Here is a 13,912-nt window from a genome sequence, read left to right as displayed (position 1 = left end):
GTTTCTAACCCAGGTGTTGCCTCCAGACCAGGCTTTCTAGAAAGGGCATTATACAAGTATCTTAACTTCGTCATTTCCAAAAACAGGGCCCTGAGTCCACTTTGCAGTTGAGACTCAAAGCTGACCCCTTGCACATGGCCTTGTTTGCCCTGAGGCTATTCAAACATTGCTCCATTTAAATTTTACCTAAACTCCCTTCCTCCAAATCAGCAATGACCTTATCTCTTCCTTTGTTTGGTGAAATGCCTTAGGACTCTGCTGGTACACAGTCTCCTTCATTTCCACGAATCAATGAACCCGACTTTGTCCCACATGAGTTTTTTCCTGATGGCTTTGGCTGAACAAGCTAGGACAATATCCAAAAACCCAAATGTTCCCACTGCATAATCAGGACGCCTCACCTTCCTTCCCAGCCACCAGGGAAGTGAATTATTATTCAGAGTTATTTGATGAGCACATACACTGTTAAAGAACAAAAATTCAACCAAGTAAATTACAGATCTAATTGGCTTGATTAAACATTTATGAATCAGGTAGCAGCCCATCTAGTAAACAGAAGGGTGTTCTGTGGAGCTGTACAAAATGGAAGGCTTTTATGGGCAGAAACAGGGTTAAAGTGTGGATTATTTCAGGCAAGGTCACCTTCCTTTAGGGAAAGGTAGTGGGGGTGGGTCTTATCAGGCAGATTATCTCGCTAGTGCTAAAAAAGAAATTCCAGGCTATGGTTTAAAATTCCACTCCTGGGAGAGGCTGAAACTGCAGTTAGGTTAGGTATTAAATCTTGATGGAGTTTAGCACAAGTGACTCCATCTGGAGCCTGTAGTTTCTTTTTTAACAAAACAAATCAAAAGAGTAAAATGGATTGAAGGGATTAGTCACGTATATTCAATGACAGGCAAACATGATCATCTTTCTTCCCCAACAGAGAAGGCAGCCAAGTTGCTCTTATAACCAGATTCAGTGTGTCTCTCCCTAGGAGATGGTGATGAGTAAATGCTGTTAAAAAAAGAAAAATGAGGAGGAGGAGGAGAAGGAGGAGGAGGAGGAGAAGGGGGAGGAGAAGGAGGAGGAAGGAAAAAAAAGAAAGAAAAGACTACAGATCAAAATGGTGACTGGCTAATCTACATCACCAAACTAGACAAAAAAAGGGGCTCTGTAATAAATGTAACCGAAAGTCACTTCGCAGGGTGATCTGGTCATAAATCCCTAATTGGGCAAGTCGTGGGGGGGTCATCATACCTCAGACCTATAACTTCTCTAATGAAAAATTACCTTTGCCTTAAGCAAGCCCTGTCTATTGTTTCTGTGCATCTAGGTTAACACACCTCTGAAAAGCCTCTTTTTCAGACCCCTTGGAAGTGCAACCACCCTTGAGAAAGCACATAATCTTGTTAACTACCCTGTGACCCCATCATTGAGATTTTCTTGCCTTGCTTTCTCTCATATTCATGTAATTTTCCTTATGTTCCCTCCTTTATTCCAAATGTATAAAAGAACCTGCAAACTGTCGTTCTGGGAAGCATTTTTCTTTGTCTGATGAGGTATTGCTTCCAAGCGTGTTGTCTGTTTGGCTCAAATAAACTCTAATAAAAATTTTTCCACAGGTTTGGTGGTTCTTATGTCAACAAAACCAAGCTTGACTACAGTTTCAGCCTCTCCCAGGAGTGGAATTTTAAACCATTAAGGCTGAAATTTCCTGATCAATACCAGTGAGGTAATCGTCATGATTCAACTCCTGCCACTCTCTTCTCCCAAAAAGATGACCTGGTCTAAAAAGAATCCTTTCTTTTCTTTTGTTGACAACTCTCTTGCCATGCCCTTTGGTCTATAAAAAAGCTTCTATTTTGTGCAACCCCTTGGTGCACTTTTCTACTTGCCAAATGGGGTGCTGCTCAATTTACGAATTGCTTAATAAAGCCAATTAGATCTACAAATTTACTCAGGTGAATTTTGTTCTTTAATAATGCTTAATATCACTGATAAAGCTATATTTCAAGGCACTGTTCTATAAACCATGAGATGTTCTGTCTCCAGACCTTTATTATGTGTCATTTAATGAGAACTTCTCAGTAAGTTTTTAGATGTCCTGCCATGGCAACCAATAATTTTCATACGGTCTGCTTAGTTCATTTAAATTGTATATCAATGTTTTATCTACTACTGGATAACAAATTACCCCAAAACATGGCAGCTTAAAACAAAAAACATTTTATTACCTCACAGCTTCTGAGGCCAGGTATTCACATTATGCACACTACTAGAATTTTTAGGGAATTTCTATTAAATCCAGATAAAAATAAAGCTGGTACTCTTTTTATTTGAATGAAGATATTATCTATTTAAGTAAAGTTAATATGAATGTAAACTTGTGAAAGCTTTCGTGTTGTTGTTCTCTTCGTTGTGTGTGTTTTAGTGCATATCAGTGTATTCCTATTCCTCAGATCTAGAATACAAATATGACTTGTAAGATCTGTAACCTACGGAAACTGTGCAAATCAAAAGTAGAGTAAGGTTATAATAACATCAAAATATTTTAGAAAAAATGGTAACAATTAACTGTTCATTTTGATTGTGCCTAAATGGAATATATATATATATATATATATAACTATATATATGTAATATAGTTAATTTGGGATCCTAAAGTGACCTTCTGCTGTACCAATAACCTCTGATGGAAAGGTCAGTTAATGTAAATCAGTTCCCTTCTCCTGATAGGTTTTCTTTATTTAAAATAGAAAAGATAAAGAGGGAAGACATTTTCAATTCTTTTCTAAGATGAATGGTATGTAGTCCAACCAGTATATGTTTATATTTGGTATAAAATTGGACATGCACTCTTATAATCTGTCAATATTTTTCAAATACTTCATTAGAATGTAATAAAAGATAAAGCAGTGTGGAGAACTGGCTGAATCCAGGACAGTGAATTTAAACAGATTTGGGCTCAAGTTGTGACTGTGCCACTTACCAGTGTATGACCTTGGATCACACAGAGAGTACTTAACTTCTCTGACCCTTCATTTTCTTAACAGCAAATTGGAAATAATAATATGTAAATGCATAGAATTCTGAAGACTAAATGAGATGTATAAATAAAACCTTCTTAGTGCTGTGTCTTGTGTATCATAATCATTCTTTAAGTAATAGCTGTATTAGTCTACCAACACATTAAAAAGGCGGAGCTGCCGTACACGAATATAGAGCAACTTCATGTGCCCATTGGTCATGAAAAGCTAAAAGTTCTGTGAACACAAAAGAATAAGTAAGGAAATAATAAAGCTCTATCTTGAACATTTCTATATTTATTTTCCTTTCATTTTTTTCATTAATCTGATATACCTTTGTCCATCTTTTATTTTTAGTCTTTCTGAATCATTTTGTTTAGAGTATGTTTCTTGTTTGTACCAGGAAAGCTGAATTATTATTTTGGGTCTATTTTTGTGACCCAAAATGTAATTTTTAATCTTTTAGCAAATGAGTTAAGCTCATTTGCATTTATTGGTATAAATAATATGTTTGGTCTCAACTCTGTCATGATATTTTATAATAATGTGTATTTTATTTGCTGTGCTCTTTTTGCTGCAAGATATACATTCTTTACTCTTATTTATTAAAAAAATCGGTGAGGGGGACTTCTGGTCAAGATGGCAAAGTAGAATGTAGAAGGTGATTTTGATTTAACTAAATTGATTTAATGAAAATAAACCCTGAGGATGGAGAAAAAAAATTTTGGTGTTTAGGAAGGCTTACGTTTTTGTTCTAGTAGTTACCTTTGTACTTATGCCTTTTTTTCTTCCACAGTGTCTAACCTGGTATTAATTCCATCCAGTGTACATTTCATCTCTAGAATTTCCATTTCTATCTTTTTTCTATCTTCCTTTTATTTACTTAATATATTCAATCTTTTCCATCTTGAATATACTGAACAGTTCTATTAACTATTTGCTTTATTTACTAATTCTATCATCTTTTAATTTCTGGGTCTCTTTCTATTGATTTATTTTTGTCCTTACTATAGGTCATATTATTTGCTTCTTTACATATTCAATAACTTTTATTAAATGCCAGAATTTTTAAATTTACTATCATATCTTAGGTGCTAGATATTTTTGTATTACTATAAATATTGTTAAGCTTTGGTCTTGGATAAAGTTAAGTTATTTAGAAATAGTTCGATCATTTCTAATCTTTTTTTTTTTTTAACATTAATTAGATGGGACAAGAGCAGCCTTCAGTCTAAAGCTAAGATTACTCAATTACTGAGGCAATAACATCCTAAGGAAGTAGTTGGGTCAAACAGCCAGTGCAAACAAGTCTTCTACACTTTGTTTCACCTATCAAGTGATTACAAATCATGCACGTCACTGAAAATAAAAACTACCCAAGATCTAAGACCTAGGAAAGAGATCTCAGCATAAGCAGAAACTTAAGTAGTCGATGAAAAATCTTTAAATATCCTTGAATCTAGGTGAACCAAATAAGTTTTCAATGTGAAAAAAAAATATTTTAGGAAAGTTTTTTTTTTAATTGAGGAAAATTTACATAATAGAATTAACCATTTTAAAATACACAATTAGTGGCATTTGGTATATCCACGGTATTGCACGACCCAAAAAAATTTTTTTTTAATTTATTTCACAGACCTTTAAGACACAGAATTATTCCCTATATATTAATAAAAGACTCCAATCATTTTAGCAAAGAGACTAAGTATCAAATAGCTATTAAATAGTGATAATGCTGTCTTTTCTGATGCCAACCGAGACATCCAAATCCCTTCAGCTAAAAAGTCAACAGAGAACAAAGGGGCTCCTGATATTACTGGTGAGGAAAATGCACACTCTCTTTACACAATTTAATAAATCAGTAATGCCCAGTGACCTACGGGGTGGATAATGTTCCACAGGCTTTTCAAGAGAGAACAGTCAGAATTTCCAGAGTGAATCTGATAGATATTAATGATGTTAGCGGTAATGATTCTGTGCCGATGTTTGTAATTTTTAGTACTAAGTAATTTGGTCTTGCAATTCTTCTGTCAATTAGCAGCTTCAAGTCTAAGACCCAAATATCTGGAAAAGCTGACAAAATGGTATCTTATCCTCTGGATAATTTGAACATAGACACTCTGGAACACTTAGGGATTTCACCTATTGAAGGAGCACCATTTCTCCTCTTCTACTTTGAAGCTCCCATCAGTGCCTCCCCTTGGCAGAAGCTAATAGGAAGTCAGCTGGTGAGAAAGCCTGGGACGCTCAGATCCCACACTCCAAGTTTATAGACTGTCAGCCTTAACATTACAGAACCAAATTGAAAAGAGACATTGCAGATTTAATAGGCTATTGGTTGCTAATTGGTGCAGCCCACTCCTTCAACTACTCATCATCTGTGCCCTTCAATACACATTTTAACATCTGTTCAACAACAGCAACAAACCCCATTTCAAAATGCAAGTATACCTTGTACAAATAAAGATATTCTCACTCTTGCTCTGAAAAGGGGAGATTTAAAATTCCATCAACCACTGTATTCCACTCTGGCTGATATTAATTTCTGTTCGGATGTTTTTGTGGGGGCACAAAAAATAATTTTCTCTCCCACTTCCTAAATTCTTCTAGCTGTGCTAATAATCAAATTAACAGGAGACAGATTAAAAGGAGAAAGTGTCCAAAATTTATTATGGATATTCATTCAGGGGTGCCATAAGAACATGAACCCCCAAGATGCTTTGAGCAGTTGAGGTTTGTATGCCATTTTGGACAAAGGAGAAGTGGGGCAGGGGTCTGGGATTTCAAAAGGAAAGCAAGTTATTCATAGGTAGGCAAAAAAGAGACATGTAGGGAACAAATTCTTTCTGGGCCACCCCTAAACAATGGAACACAGAAGGAAGTTCAACAAACAGGCTTTGCTAGATTGCTCCTTGTCGCCATATTTAGTACATCTTATGATGCTAAGGCAATCCTCCCTTCCTTTAAGCAGGTGTTTTTATCTGAATTGCTTTAGGTAGGTAAGGGGGAGGGTAAAAGGTTCTTTCTGACTCTCATTTCTTAATAATAAGCCTAAAATCAATATCCCAAAAGGCATATTTTAGAATGACAAAACTTTGGTGCCCCTTATTCTGTAACCCAAAGACCAATTATAATCACTACCAGCATTCCTCATATAAAACAAAGGAGGGAAGGAGAAAAGTTTAGTTAACACAGATAAATATGAAACAAGCAAGGAAGAAACTATAATAACCACTACAGTCTTTGTTATACAACTGGTCACAAGGCCACAGCTAATATCTATAACTTTCTTTTTCCACTATCCATTTCATGTTTCTTTTCATCTCAGTCAGCAGTTCAGGTGAGGTTCATTACCCAGGCGAGTGACCCAAATCTTCTTTCCTGAAAGGTCTTGTTCCTTAGTAGTCCTACGTTTGTTAGTCTCTGCAGCCTTCCATTACATCGTACTAAGGGGTGTTCCAAACATCATGCTCCTGATCTCCTTTATGTTCCAGGAGCCCTTCTCCTCTCGATAATCAGATCCAATCACCCAGATAACCTGCCTGTTGGGTCAAGGGCATGAAGAACCCTTATGGTCAAACAAAAGTCCTCTGTAATAAGCCTGCCCACCAGCTGGATGGCTGATCTCTTTGGGAATGGTGCCATATTAGGGACTACACATTGACATCTGTTTTGGGCAGATCTAGCACACAATAGTTGCGGTAGCAGGACCGGCCTCATGAGAAGAAGTTCAAGTTGTTGAGTCCAAGTATTACCTACATCCCTACCTGCACTAGGCAAAGGTGGGGATGGGGAGGGGTGACAGGAAAAAGGCTAACTGACATCCACGGAGTAGGACGTCTTGTCTTTCTGATAAGTACAGCCCTCCTCTGCTCTTTGGTGAGTATTCGCATGAGATATAAATACCTTCACAATTTTTACCCATTCCAAGGTTTCCATCTACCTTCTCCCTTCCCAGACCTCCTTGTCACCAATCTTTTATTTTCCGGGTCTTTGGCTATCAAGGCAAGCTAGATCATCTCTCCATTCAAGCAGTTCTACCCAGAATTTCCCTTCCCTGTTGTCTTTCAGGGACCCTTCAGATTGAAGCCACAAAGTTGCAGCTGTCCACTTCCAGCTGATGTCAGCATATCGCGAACTAAGCCCAAGCTTGTTTGTGTTTTTCTTCGGTTAACTTGTGGAAAACTCCCCATGAGGGTGGGTTATTTGGGCTGTAACATTCCATCTCAGAACTCTTAGAGCCTTTCTATCTAGATCCTGATCAATTAAGTGATATTCATTGGGGTTGGTTATCGGTTCCACTTGAAAGAAGAAAAAGAGAGATGAAGCAGATTCAGAAATCATAACTTCACAGTAGCCGAAAAAAAGGAACTAATTCAGAAACTTCCTCCAAAAACCTAGAGCCTACATGAGAAATAGTGAGAACCTAAACGAGCTAAGAAAATTAAAAGACTATAGAATTAGGTTTGGAGCAAATTGGTCTCTTTCCCTCCTTATTAATTCATTTATTGATTTTTTCCTATTTTTTGCCTCGTTTATCCATTCTAATATTTATTAATTGTCTACTTTATGCCAAGCACAGAGTGGATATGCGAGTGAAAAAAAGAGTCCATGGCCTCATGGAGTCAGGTTGTTAGGAGAATTAAATGGGGTAATACACATAAAGGGTTTTATGTGTATTACTAGCACATGGTAAACATGAAAGAAATGTCAGTTATTCTTCCATTCTATTTTTTACCCACAATTTCTCACAGAAAGAGAAGATTTAAGAGGGGGAAGGGGTATTAGGGGCAGGCAATCCAGCATCTTTATGTTACAGACATGGAAATAGAGGCCTGGAGAAGGTCCCTCAGGGTGGCAGGACCCAGATCACAGCCTGAGACCACGGTGAGCACTGGAGGAGATTTGGGAGATGACAGCACAGCATTACTGAATCAGACTAATGTAGGGAGGAGGCAAGTGAGTTAAAATGTTAATCAAGCTACATTCAGAGAATGCAATGTGCTGATCAGCCCTGCAGCCAGGCCAAGAGGACACTTGCAGAACAAAGGAAGATTTCTGCTGGGACTGCTAACTACCCATTCCCCACACCTGTGAAGGGGAAACAGGAACCAAGAGTCATTCCCTATGGCTAAAACCATGGGGAATCTATGGATTAAAGGCTGGGAACTGCCAGCAGGCTTTCTCTTTACATATTTCACACTATATACCTTCCCCTTCCTTGCTATATGTCCATATCAAAGGAAATGGGAACTAAAGAATGACATACGAACTGAATTCCCTGAATACTCAGGGTCCCTCTCAGTGCCTTTACTCTCTCTCATTGTCCTTGTCTCTCTCTACTGTCACTGTCCCTCTCAGTGTCCTACTCTCTGCCTCTGAGAGGAGACCACGTTCTGTCAGTGGAGTGTTACCTCTTTTCTACTAAACTTTCCTTTTGATTCTAACTTCGGAGTGTGTCTTGAATTCTTTCTTCATGCTCCACCAAAGGACCCTCTTCTTTCCTCGGTGCAGGGCTTGGTCTCCCCGCTACTTGGGGAAATTTGCCTTATCCTGCATCAAGACAACTGAATATACACTAACCCCATCTCTCCCTAATTGCAACTTAGGGCAGGCCTTATTTATTTATGATAATGAGGAGAATCTTGAGAGGTTCGCTTGAGACATTGAACGTCATGTGCTTTTGATGCAGGAAAGTGGTGATGGTGAGGGGGTGGAGACCAAGCCCTGTAGGGTATTCAATTTATATATCATTCTTTAGTTCCTGTGAGTTATATTATAGTTTAAAAGATTTTATGAACCCATTTCCTTTGATATGGACATACAGTGAGGAAGGGGAAGAGTATGTAGTGTGAAATATGTAAAGTGAAAGGCTGCTGGCAGTTCCCAGCCTTTAATTCATAGGTTCCCCCATGGTTTTAGCCATAGGGAATGAATGATTTTATTTGTGTAGTGCTCCACTTAAAGACTGTTTTCCTGTTTCCCCTTCAAGGTGGGGGAATGGATTGTCAACAATCCCAGCAGAAATCTTCCTTTGTTCTGCAGGTGTCCTGACCTGGCAGCAGGGCTGATCAGCACATTACAGTCTCTGAATGTAGCTTGATTTAACATTTTTAATTCTCTTGCATCCTCCCTACATTAGTCTGATTCAGTAATGCTGTCCCTTTCACTTTTGCCTTTAAGGGACTCCCCCTGAAAAACTGAATACAATGCAACCAGTGGAAACCACCTCTGCTTAACTGAAGCAAAGGTAAGTCTTGAAAGGTTTCAGGCATGGCCAGATACTTGAGAGAAAGCCAAAGTTCCTGGCCTCTGAACGAATGCTCTCCAACCATTCCAGTTTTGTGCTGCTCCAATTCAGGTCCTGGGAGGAAACCCCACCTCCACCCCTCTTCAGACTAACTTGAGTTACTTGCCAACCCTTGAGTGCGGGAGGAGAAACACCCTGAGTGACTCCCCCACCAAGACTGTTTCCAGTGTAGAGGGCTATTTCCAGAAAACAAAACAATGGGGCTCCTGGCAGAAGAATAGGAAATGGACCCTGGGTGGGCACACCCAACAAATGTCTACTACACTTATCTCAGTGGCCTGGTCACAAGACTGTGCTCCCTAGTTAAATCTTAATTCACTGAGACTGTCCCTTTGTCTCCTTATTTGTTAAATGGAGAACAGGAAACCTGCATGTGATGGCTAATATAAATGTCAATTTGACTGGACTAAGGGATGCCCAGGTAGCTCGTTAAACGTTATTTTTGAGTGTGTCTGTGAGAGTATTTCCAGAAGAGATTAGCATTGGAATTGGTAGGCTGAGTAAATCAGATTGCCCTCACCAATGCAGGTGGGCATCATTAATCAATTGACAGCTTCTGAATCAAACAGTAAGTTAGAGGAAGGGTGAATTTTCTCTCTCTGCTTGAGCTGGGACATCTACCTTCTCCTGCCTTCAAATATTGATGCTCCCGGTTATGCCTTTGGATTCAGGCCAGGACTTACACCATTGCCTGCTTCCACCTCCCCCCCACCCTCCGCCGCCCTGCCCCCAATTCTCAGTCTTTTGGACCCAGATTGGGACCATCAGCTCCGGGATTGAAGACCAAAATACATACTTCTATTTATGTCATAATCAGCCTCTTCAGTGGCTAGAGCAATGCCATTGAAACTCTCACCTGACATCAGCCCTTCTTAGCCTCTGGGCTCTGATGCAAAGGTTCTACATCAGTCCAGGTTCTTCAAGAAGCTGACTTCAAAATGAGTTTAATGGTGCAAGGATTTTATTATGCCTGTGAGAGGAGAGGGATCCGTGAAAAGGTTAGGAGCAATATTAGATCCCACGCAAGTTTGGCCCCAAGTGAAGGAGAGAGGGAGGAAAGACTGGCTGGAAGTGTCCTAGACCTCTGTGTGATGTAAGGAAGTTTCTGTAAGACCAAAGGAGAGCCCTCAAGCCAAAGTCAGCCACCAGAACTAGCATCTCTAAGCATCAAAGTCAGCCCTAGCATCTCTGACTAAAGCAGCCAGTCACTGGCTGGGAGCAGGACAGCAGCAGTGGTCAGTAATGCCCCTTGTAGTTTGAGGTCTGTGAGATGTATTCTGTGGCCACAACAAATTCATATTATAAATGAAAACTTATGATACAGAAAGTTTTACAAAATTTTTTATATTTATAATTTATAATACTATATTGTAATAGTAAAGGCATGTTCTGCCCAGAAACATGAAATTCTGAGCATTTAAGCCTGTTGACTATAAATGTTCATGTAATATCTAAATGATTATTAATTTTGTCTTGTACCTTCCTTGTGGGCGGGGGCGTCTCTGTTTTTTTTTTTTTTAAAGCCCATGTTGTCTGCTACTGAAATATTAGATACTACTAATGGATGAAAGATCTAAATTCTATATTTTTTTACTTCAGGCTTAGCAATATAAAAATTTGTTTCTGAAAGAAGTATAATGACAGTAAATTGCATCTGACTCTGTTGCTGATGCCCAGCTTTACAGCTTCAGAACTTATTTTATTAACTTATCTATGAATTAATGTGCCTTCCATGGATTGAATTCACATATACCTGGTTTATAAGCCATCATGCCAATTTTTTAATGTTCCAAGAAGATAAAATCTTCATAGTAAACCACAACTGTGGGCTTGATATTAGACCTATTAGATCTTAAGAAACCAAATTAGAGATCAAGACCATAAGATAAGCATGGGGACACAGGGAAGAAGAGGGGGAGCTTTTATGGAGCTCCTCTGTGCCATAGGTAGGTGTGGTGAGCGTCTGCAGGGAAGAGCGATCTAAGGTTCTGGTATCTTCTCTGGTACGTGGGGATAGGGGAGCTGCTGACAAGGCACTGACTCAGCCTTAATAATAACACTCTTTCTCTCCTAATAGTTCCTCCTGCTTTATGGTAGCCAGTTAATGAGGATTTTGATCTTGCTGCTCATTTCCTTCATTTGTTCAATAACCACTTATTAAGTATGAGTATAGTAATTATTCTGGGTATTGGGACTACAATGCTGAGTAAGAAATAAACCAGTTCTTTACTTGCATTGATAATGTAAAATACGTAGCTAGCTGATGAGATTCTATCTCTGGAAGACCCCGCTATCTGCTTTCTTCACTTCTCCCTCCAGGGGTCCCACCTGGGTGCTTAGTCCAACTGTCTTTATCGCACATTCTTGGATTTAGACTCAGTTGGGCTCCAGTGGTCTTCAGAAATCTGCCTGCCCATTTCTGGTGGACTCTGCCCCTCATTCCCTAGCAATTGCTTCAATCCTTTCTTTTCTTCTCAAAACCCAACACCTGTCCTAGTTTCAGTTTCTATTCTCACTTTCTATTCTCTTGAGAAGCATGAGTTGCCCAGTGAGAACATCTCTGTATCACACTTACCTTTCCTCCTTCACTCTTGTGTTAAAGAAATACACTTTCTTTGTTCTAAAGTTGCCTCTTCTACCTCAATCGCACCCTTTTAGCAACTTTTTGTGGACTCGATCCATCAACCACTTCCTCTAACCTCCATCCTCAATCTCCCCTATCTCTGTTCCTTCTCCTCAGCCTACAAACATTCCCATTTCCCCCTCTTCAAGACAGAAAATGCTTCCCTTAATCCTTCTACTCCTTGGAATGACCAATCTTGTTTCTTCTCAGCCATCTTAAAGTGGTATACACTTACAGCCCCCAATTATGGCCAACATAATCCTTAGAGTCTTCTTTCTCCCTGAATGTTTATCTGCCATTTTCAATGTCTCTTCTTCATTCTCTTCCCCTTCCCAACCACCACTCCTTCTTCCCTTAAGGTTCCCACCTGGCTAAAGGTAGGTTTTCTATCTTCTCCTTTAAGTAGATTCCCTTGATGAGCATCTCAATCCTTGTGTCTGCCTAATCATCTCTGAACTGTCACCTCTCAAATTCGGATTGCTAGACCTCATCTCTCCCTCAAGTGGGTGACCCACATAGTCTGTGCACCTTTCTACTGGGAAGGCTTGCCAAGCACCTCAAACTCAATTCAAGCCAAATTATCACCTTCTCACCAAACCAGTTCTTCCTGCTGCCTCCTCTACTTTGCTTTGTCACCGTGGTCTTTACCAGCACCCTTTCTTTCCCTTGTTCATATTTGAGCAGTTTTTAAGACCTGTAGATGCTGCCTCAATCATAACTCTTTATGCATTGTCATTTCTTTCAGATCCCACTGCCACCATCCTGGTTCAGTCCCTTATTATTAGTTTCTTGCTATTTAAACAGCATCCTAATTCATCTCCCTCACTCCAGTTTCTTTCTCTTTAGATGCTTGCTCCTCAAAGATACAAGGTTAATCTTTTAAATCAAAGTAGAACCATGTCACTTCCTGGTCCAAAAAATATTGAGGGATTCCTACTGTCCACCAAATGGAGGACGAACTCCATGCTATTGAATCTAGGTCCTCTCTAATATGAAGTACTTTCTTAACTTACCTCACTCTAATTTCTGGACTCCACTTTTCATTCAAAATCGACCACTTACTGGTCTCCAAAACACAACCTTTATTTTCCCATTTCCCCTAAACTTTTGCTTATACCATGTTCTGCCTCAAATGCCTTATCTTTTCATCCTACCCATTCCATCGAAATATTAACCATCATTCATTGCACAATTAAACAAGAGGCAAAGGACCTGAGGAGATATTTTTTCAAGAAGATATACAAATAAATGACCAACAGACACATGAAAATGTGCTCAACATCACTAATCATCAGAGAAATGCAAAGCCAAGCCACAGTGTGATACAGCCTCACTCTTGTTAGAAGGATCATTATCAAAAAGATCAGAGATAAGTGTTAGCAAGGGTGTGAAGGAAAGAGAACCCTGTCACTGGGAATATAAACTAGCACAGTCACTACAGAAATCAATATGGGATTTCCTCAACAAATTTAAAATAGAACTACCATATGACCCAAGCAAATTAAAGTGATAAACTAGAAAAATATCTACTTAGCACAAAAGAAGGCAGAACCAGAGGAAATGAAAAACAAAAAGAACACCTTGTGTGTGACATCAAAACACAGTTATATTTTGAGTCCGTTAGCAAAGAATATGATCTTTTTAATCACAACAGCAATGTCTCATGAAATCTTGTATTCGCTTGGTCCTCCACTGTCCAGTGAAAATAGCCACTAGCCACATTTGGCTATTGAGCACTTGAAATATGGCTCGTCCTATTTAAGAAGGGCTAGAAATATAAAACATACACAGTAGTCCGAAGACTTTGCACAAAAAAAAGTGTAAACGATCTCAATTTTTTTTTTTTTTTTTGCATCTACAGCACCTGGTCTTTCTAGGTGGTCTCCCATCCAAGTACTAACCAGGCCTGACCCTGCTTAGCTTCCAAGATCAGACGAGATCAGGCATGTTCAGGGTGGCATGGCCGTAGAC

At 39.2% G+C, this 13,912-nt stretch overlaps 1 pseudogene; it reads right to left on the bottom strand.

The window, feature by feature from the left end:
• Window positions 1-13,793: 13,793 nt before the first annotated feature.
• On the bottom strand, window positions 13,794-13,912 carry LOC120584506 (uncharacterized; annotated as a pseudogene).

This window comes from Pteropus medius, unplaced genomic scaffold (genome assembly GCF_902729225.1).
Source record: "Pteropus medius unplaced genomic scaffold, Ma_sr-lr_union100, whole genome shotgun sequence".
Taxonomy (NCBI): domain Eukaryota; kingdom Metazoa; phylum Chordata; class Mammalia; order Chiroptera; family Pteropodidae; genus Pteropus; species Pteropus medius.
The sequence above is the reverse complement of the archived record's forward strand: the minus strand, read 5'-3'. Positions and strand labels throughout refer to the sequence as shown.